The sequence below is a fragment of the Pinus tabuliformis genome, chromosome 5_2 (genome assembly GCF_031772625.1).
Source record: "Pinus tabuliformis cultivar Carrire ecotype Pingquan chromosome 5_2, CPIR1, whole genome shotgun sequence".
NCBI lineage: Eukaryota > Viridiplantae > Streptophyta > Pinopsida > Pinales > Pinaceae > Pinus > Pinus tabuliformis.
This window is the reverse complement of record NC_142306.1, coordinates 34823224-34831471: the sequence shown is the minus strand read 5'-3', so window position 1 is coordinate 34831471 and position 8248 is coordinate 34823224. Positions and strand designations below refer to the sequence as shown.

The following is an 8248-nucleotide window of genomic DNA, read 5'->3' as shown; positions in this document are numbered from 1 at the left end:
AGCTTTGAATCCGTATCGTCTTCCTCAGGACAATCATTTTACATTTTTCACAATTAATTACAATTGCACAAAAACACATTCATGAAGGGGCAATCTAAAAGGGTTGTTACACAGATTATAAAATAAGACATTCCATCGAATGACATTACAATACATAACCATACCCATAACAGAGCAAAAGGCCAACACACAATTATAATTACAAATACCTAAGCCAGATAATATCGATAAAAATGCAAATGGCTTGATTTAAATTTGCAGTTGATTGCTAGAGATCGCTGCATCGTGGCATATGTGACAGCAACTACTAGGATCAATGATGTAAACATACTGCGATTGCATCTCAGTTTAACCATTTAACAGCACATGAATTTTCCTAGCCTGAAGTATAAAACAAAAGATGGAGTTGTGGCATTTTGAATATAAAAACATTTAAAATCTAGAAGTATCTAGGAAGAGCTCTCTCTCTCTATTTATATATATAGAGTAAAACATTACAATATTGAACTTAGCATCAACAGCGTTGTCTTCGCTTGATGGTTATAAATTGACAGATTTCTGTTTCGTGCATATCAATTTTTATTTCAATCATTGAACCCAGATTTCCATATCCAAGATATAGATTGGAGAAAAAAATGAAAATAAGATCAAATTTTGCCGATGTGCTGACCAGTCAATTATGGTCACATTAATTCTTTTAACTTTGACATCATTAACAAAGAATAATAATAACAACAACTAACAATTTCAACCAAGACAGGGAACAGTTACAAAACTCGTGCCCTAATCAAAGTTCCAAATTGGCTTCCATAACAAGTAAACAGAAGTAACTGCTCATCATTATATCCATGTTCATCTTAAAAATCACACAAAAACAGGGAACCGATAACATGATGCAGTTTGGTAACAAGATGATAAAACAACACATATTTCTAGCATAAATTTTGCACTTAGAAATAGCATTCAATTATTGGTCGGAAAGATATTTGGAGTCACAAATGCAATTTCGGACATCACTAATGACAGAATATTAGAACTGTGAACTGCTACACTTCAGATTTTTTAACAAGTCATAATGTAGAGTAATACCATCAACATTAACCATCACAGTTGGACATGATCAGTCATCTCTTTCTCAAGCAAAGAACACTGCCAAACACAGTTTTCGAAGGTGAACAATTAACTAAACATAATTTCACATATGGGTACAACAGATGGTTATATAGATCTCAACCAGGAATACTATTTTAAGGAAAGGTTTCAATACTCTTCATGTTGGAACCAAAGTGGGTATGCCAAGTTGTCGTAGATCATATTGGGAAGGGTGTGTGACAGTGCTCTTGGTTCCTTCATATGTAGCATTCTTAACGCACATCAAATACTGATTCATGACGAACTGTTGACATTATTATTAAGCTACCTGGGCCTATAAGTTCCAAAAGCTACTAACGTGTCGTGGCAGTTTGATACAGCCCTTTTTTTATCACAAACCCGGTATGTACATATTTTGCTCCATTTAATAGATCAAGCAAGCATTTTATTCAAAACAGTATAAAATTATTAAAATATACACAAGGAACTAAGATCCTTACCTTCAGCCAGATCAAGATCTTCCCCTTAAGACAGATCAATGATCTTCCAATTCTTAAATGACCTTTCCTGTACATCTTAAATCCATCTCAATTGTGCCACAGATATCAATCCAAGGTTTGATAACAATCAAACCTGTTAATTGTTGGGTAGGACCATCAATGCAGTTGAGCAAGGGAATATGAGCACATTTCCAAATGCCATCAATGCAAATACAAAAGGCATGAAATTGAGCAGGAAAAGAAATTTTTTAACACGGGAAAGTAAAAAAATCTACTATAATCGATCTCAATTCTGCCACAAATTTAAAACTAAGGCATAAAACAACCAAGCCTGATAATTGCTGGGTAGAACCATCAATGCATGAGCAGGGAAAAGTGAGAACATTTACGAATGCCATGAATGCAAATACACAAAGCATGAGATCGAGCAGAACAACAAACATTTAAACACAGGAAATAAGTTTTCAAAAAATCTACTATATTTTTATCATATGCCAACATAATAGGTCTCCATCAGCAATTTGACAAAGGGAAGAGAATCGCAACTGTTGTTTGTTTTCAACAAGGTTAGCTAACACTGGGGTTCTCATTGTCATTGTTATCAGTATTGTTCTCCACTCCTAAACCATACAAAACACCTGCATATCTGTCGGCAGCCCCATTAAAAAAAGATTCTCTGAGCTTTCTAAATGTACAAGAAGTAAGCAAGGAATCGGAACCCGCTTGATGGCAAGCACCGAATCTCTCAACCTCGAGCAACTCGGCCAGACGATTCAATCCCCCATGCAGATTATTGCAGAACTTCATGAGATGCTTGATGTCATAGAGGTTGGGAAAGTACATCCTGATGAGGTAGAAGAAACCACCCTGGGTGGGCGGCAGGCTCCGATTCATTACGAGCTTGAGCAGGTAACCGAAATCATAGCCACTGTGGAAGGTGATCCATCGAACGTTCTCATTCAAGACGATCCCAGACGACATGAGCAACTCTGCGAAGCGGTGAGAGTCCACGCCCCGTTCGCTGTTCTTCTTGAAATCGATGCCACTCTGGCGCAGCAACTCGATGGAATCGGAGGCGTAAGCATCCTCCCAGATGTTGAATTCCCTGAAATTGAACTGCCACACGCAGTATCTATCCGTGCCGCAGTTTGGGAGGTTGCCGTCTTCATCAGAAAACGTCAGCCCCAATTGTATTAATTTCAATACGTCTACATTTGACCTTAGGGTTTCATAATTGTATTCTTGGACGGTCCTGAATTTGCCCACGGGTCGCACAACTATGCCAGGGAACTCTGTGTCCATGGCTATCAGAGGGTAGTCATCAACAATTTCCCTGATCAGATTAAACTCCTCTTCCAGATTATCGGCCCATACCTCCCTAATATGAATGGAATCTGATTTGGGTAATATCGACATTTACAACAAACAGCAGATCCTGATCTCCCCAAGCTTGCGGAATCGAACAGCAACACAGATCTGGGTCAAAATCCCAAGCCTCAACCTCGGCGTAGCGGAAACCCTCAAGAATTATTTTGTTACAGTCACAAGAATATACGATCCGGTGTTCCTCTGGGTCGGCAGCATACACCATGTGCAAATCCGCAACAACACGAGTTATTGTAAATGGGAAGCGGCCAAGGGCTTCGAGGAGCGAACGAGTAAAATCAAACCCCAAGACCTCCAATGCAAAGAAGTATACCAGAACAGGCACTCCAATGGCTTTGATTGAATGAATGAATGATCTTATATAGCTTACTGAGAGCAGGGCGGATCCATGATTGAAGGAATAGAATGAAGACCTACCTGGATTTTTCGTTGGTAATGGAACATCTGGAACCCTCAAACACCGGCCTCCCCTTCTTCTCTTCTGCTTCCTCGCACCAACAATAATACATCGCTCCCTTTTAGGACACCCCACTCCACTCGGTAAATGCGGAAATGAATAATTGAAATTAACCCGTCCGTCTGTTTTGAAATATTGCGCCCCGAGATGAGTAGAAAATGGAGGAATCTGCGGGCGGGCGGACCCATCTCTAACCGAAAGGGTGGGTTCTGGTTTTGGGGAAGGATGATGTGACCGTTCAGACAGCCAGGCTGTACATGACATGATGATGTGGCTTCGTTATCATTATCTGGTGCCCGACGTCGCGTGTGGAAGTATACTAACCATTCACATCACATCAGGGGTAGACGCGTACATGGTCCATGTCAGCGGATCCATCATACGCCAATGGTCCCATGCGCATAGGGTAGCTAGACCCACCACCGGTTTCTTCACCCCCACGGAAGGAACCTCCCCGGGTATCTCGTTTCAATACCACTTTTGGGTCAAAAAAGAATAGACATAGACCGACTGCCCGCTGGACAGTATTCGTCGCGTTCAAGTAAGTCGGTGGTTGGTTGGTTTGTAATGCTCTGGTTGGTGACACAAAATCAAAAAAAGTATGCCCCCTTTCAATCACTGGACTTCAGACCTAACCAAACCCGCATCAAATTTTCTTTTCTTGTTTGTTTGTTTATTTATTTAGAAACAAATTAGTGTTGAAAATGGGAGCAAAATAATTCACCTTTTCCATGAGGTTATTGAGCTTGAAAATGAAAAATCTTTATTTTAAAAAAATATTTTTAATTCCGTAATTTCAGAAATTCTCATACTACTTTCAATTTAATAATTTTATATTTAATAAAGAAATTCCGTAACTCCAGATACTCTCATCCTATTTTCAATTTAATAATTTTATATTATAATCGGAGGGATTATAATTTGTAATTTCAATTATAAATAAATTTATAAAAGTAATAAGTTATCGCATGAAAAATAGTGAGTGATATGGTTATCTAAAGGAAATTGATTTTGTTTAAGGAGTTGTTTAATATTTTATGTTTTTGCTTTTTTGGTATATTTTCCAATTAAGTTTATTTAAATTTAAGAGAGATGGGTTAAAATCGTAACTTTGAGTTGTGTGGTTTGTATAATCTAAAAGTTTCTACACTTTTTTAGTGCCGTGAATCTATTTATTTATTCAAAACACATTTTATATAACAAAAAATTAAAGTTTGGCTAAAAATTATAATATTGGATTTATATTAAAAAAGTGAAAAATGTAAAAGAGAGACAATTTTTAAAAAATCTCAGCCATGTTAAAAGTCGTGTGGCTTACAAATGTGTGATCCATGGTGATTTTGACATCTTTCTATGCCTCAGATTCCTAATGGGGCAATTCCAAGAGTGAAGGAATAGTATGAAGACCTACCAAGATTTTTCTTTGGCTATGGAATCTCTCGCACTGAAGATGAGTGGCGTGTTTGCTTGACACCTCAATGAAAGCACACAATACTCCAAAAAAAAATAATTCTCAACATCTTCTTTTTAATTGTGAAAATTTCCATACTAAAAGAACTTACTAACACCCATGACTGAAGATGAATGGCCTGTTTGCTTGACACCTCAATAAAAGCACATAATACTCCAAAAAATATTCTCAACATTTTATTTTTAATTGTGAAATTTTTCATACTAAAAAAACTTGCTAACACCCATTATTTATTTTCTAAATTTTTTAATTATTGAGTCAAGAGACTCATTCTACAGAATTTTTTAATTATTGAGCCGAGAGACTCATTCTACAGCACACTACTAGGAGATGTGTAAGTCTGTTAAGCCAATAGCTCTTTCCATTGTTAAAGCACGATTAGTTTTTGGATTAGCACACTTTCATGTAAGTTATATATCCACTCATGTAGCTTTTAGTTAGCCCACTTTCATGTAGGTTATATATCCACTCATGCAGCTTTTAGACTCACCTCTACATGAGGCGGATGTGTAATTATGTTAGTTCGGGATGTGTAAGTCTGTCAGTTCGTCAAGTTAACACGTGCGCTTTTAAACTACAAATAAATTATACTCTAAGTAGAAAAATATAATTTAAAAAAATGAAAATATTGTAAAGTAATTAAAATGTATGATTTTTAAAAATCTCTACCATATATTGGACAAAATTAACTAAAATAAATATTTTAAAAAGTCATCTATTAATTAAACTACAAATAATTAATATATATATATATATATATATATTTCCAATTTCTTATAATATGAAATATTTTATAATCACATTATATGCATTTTGAACAACATGGCAATTGATATTAAATTGGGAGTAGTCTAACTTATTGAGGTAATAGCTTTTTTTACCCAAATTTACCAAAGATTTTTTGTTGTTTAAAATACATTCTTGAATGCATAAATGGATTCAACACCCTGAAAAACCCTTGGGGCACTAAAACTATTTTTTTTTTTTTTTTCAGAGAGAAAAAGCAGTATAATTTATATTAAGAAGATATAATTGATTAGGAATACATGGAGGCTTAAAACCTCATCCAATAGAGCAAAGACATATTGAGCAGATCATATGTGCATGCGGAGAGAAAATCCCCGAAAAGATATAATGATCAAGAAAAACATGGAGGCATAAAACCTCAGCCAATAAAGCAAAGACATATAGAGCAGGTCATATGTGCATGCGGAGAGAAAAACCCCAAAAAGATCCGAAGGTGCTGTTCAGAATGTGGCGAAACAGTTGAAAAGTAGCAAATATACAGATGTGCTGAAAGACTGAACATTGTCTAGAAAGAAATGGCATGTGGAGCCATTTTAGAGCAGTGTGGGCATAGACCCCAAAATGATAGGTAGAATGGAAACAAGCGGCAGGCGGCAGTCCTGGAAAATACGACCGTTCCTCCACTTCCAGATGTTCTAGCAGGTTAGAATGAAGAGAGCATGCCAGTTGGGGCATTGAGTGCCCCACCATGAGAAAGCTTCCTGTACAGAGGAAAACAACCTGTGAGGAAAACCATAAATCAAGGAGAGTCCGTACCAGCGAAGCGGTACAATGAAAGAACATATGATTGTTCAATTCCAACTCCGCGAGGCAAAGTTGACATCTGCCTGGTCTGAGCCATCCTTTCTTTTGTACAACTTCCCAGGAGAGGTTCTTGTTGGAGAAGAGAAGCCATGAAAAAAGGATGGATTTAAGAGGGCAGGGGGCTTTCCAGAGTTTGACAGGGAAGACAGAGGGGAGAGGAGGAAAATCAGCTAATAAGACAGAGTAGAGGTTCTGGACAGAGATGGGGTGGATTGTGTTGTCAGTAGACCAGATCAGTTCATCCTTAGTGCCTAATTGGAGAATCCCTCGATGAGAGAATCTGAATGTGAATGAGAGCCATAGAGGGCGGAGGGGGGGGGGATGGCTAACTGAAGATCGTTTTTCCAGATAGGTTCTAGAGAGGACCAAGAATCAATTAGTTTGTTCCAGGTAAAAAAGCCCCTAGAGTGAAAAAAGGAGAGTAAAGTCGGAGGGATCATGGATTCTAGGTTGTATAGGGTAGGATCTATACCAATGTAGACACTTGAACCAGAGAAAAATGTCCATTTTAAATTCTTCAGGAAGAAGGATTGGATCTTTTTGAAGCTGAGCCAAATGGGGGATCCATTCCTGATGCCAAGAGAATACCTTCTGAGCCAGTATGCCAAATTTCTGCCTTTGAGGTACTTTTGGTTGATCAGAGTACTCCACGGATTGTTCCTATATAAACCCCTGTGAAGAGATTTGCAGATGAGCGCTTTTCCAAAAAGATTCATGTTTAGAAGTCCCCATCCACCTTTATTTTTTGGTCTTGTAATTAAGTCCATCTTGACGAGATGGAATTTAGACTAGAACGATCGTCCACCCCATAAAAAATTAGCTGCAATGGACTTCATTTTCCTCATGACAGAAGCTGGGAGAAGGAATAGGTGGCCCCAATACACCACAAGTTGGGAGAGCACCGCCTGAACCAAGATGAATCTGCCAGCAAGGGACAGAAAACGCATTTCCCATCTTGAAATCTTATTGTAGAAACGGTCAATCAACCAAGCGCAGTCCTGACATCGATATCCCTTGGCTTTTAGGTGGAACCCCAAATAAGTGAAGCCATCCTTTATCTGAGCAAGATTGATCCCAAAATGATCAGCAATCCACTGTGCTATTACAGGGTTTGTATCATTATGATATAACATTGATTTCCCGCAATTGATCTTAAGGCCTGTGGCATCTTGAAACTTCTTGAAGAGCACAAAAAGGCAAACCCAAGTAGATTTGCACAGAATTGCAAAGATTAAGATATCATCAACGAAAAGATTGTGGGAGAGGGAGATGTCTCTGCAGATCTTTACAGGCTTGCATCTGCCTTCAGCAACAGCATGATTGATTTGCGAACTAAGACAATTCATCACCAAGATAAAAAGGAGGGGGGAGAGAGGGCAGCCCTGTCGGAGCCCTCTCTCGGCTTGAAAGAATGTAGATGGGATTCCGTTTATAATCACTGAGAAGTGGACACTTTCGACGCACGCCATGATCCAGCTTATTGCCATGGGCCTTAAACCAATTTTTGCAAGGAGAATTCTGAGGAAGCTCCAATCCACGCAATCGAATGCCTTTTTTAGATCAATTTTAAGAGCTGCAGCATCAGTGTTCTTGGTGCATATAGAGAAGAGGCATTCCTGAGCCATAGCGACAGCGTCCATGATGAGCCTGTCCTTTAGGAATGCGTGCTGGTCCTTTGTTATGAAGGTGTTAAGAGCTTTCTTCATTCTTTCTGCAATAATTTTGGAGATG

The 8248-nt window shown here is 38.2% G+C and overlaps 1 pseudogene; it reads right to left on the bottom strand.

Moving 5' to 3' along the window:
* Positions 1-2049: 2049 nt before the first annotated feature.
* Positions 2050-3584, bottom strand: LOC149157487 (putative CCR4-associated factor 1 homolog 7 pseudogene; annotated as a pseudogene).
* Positions 3585-8248: the final 4664 nt, after the last annotated feature.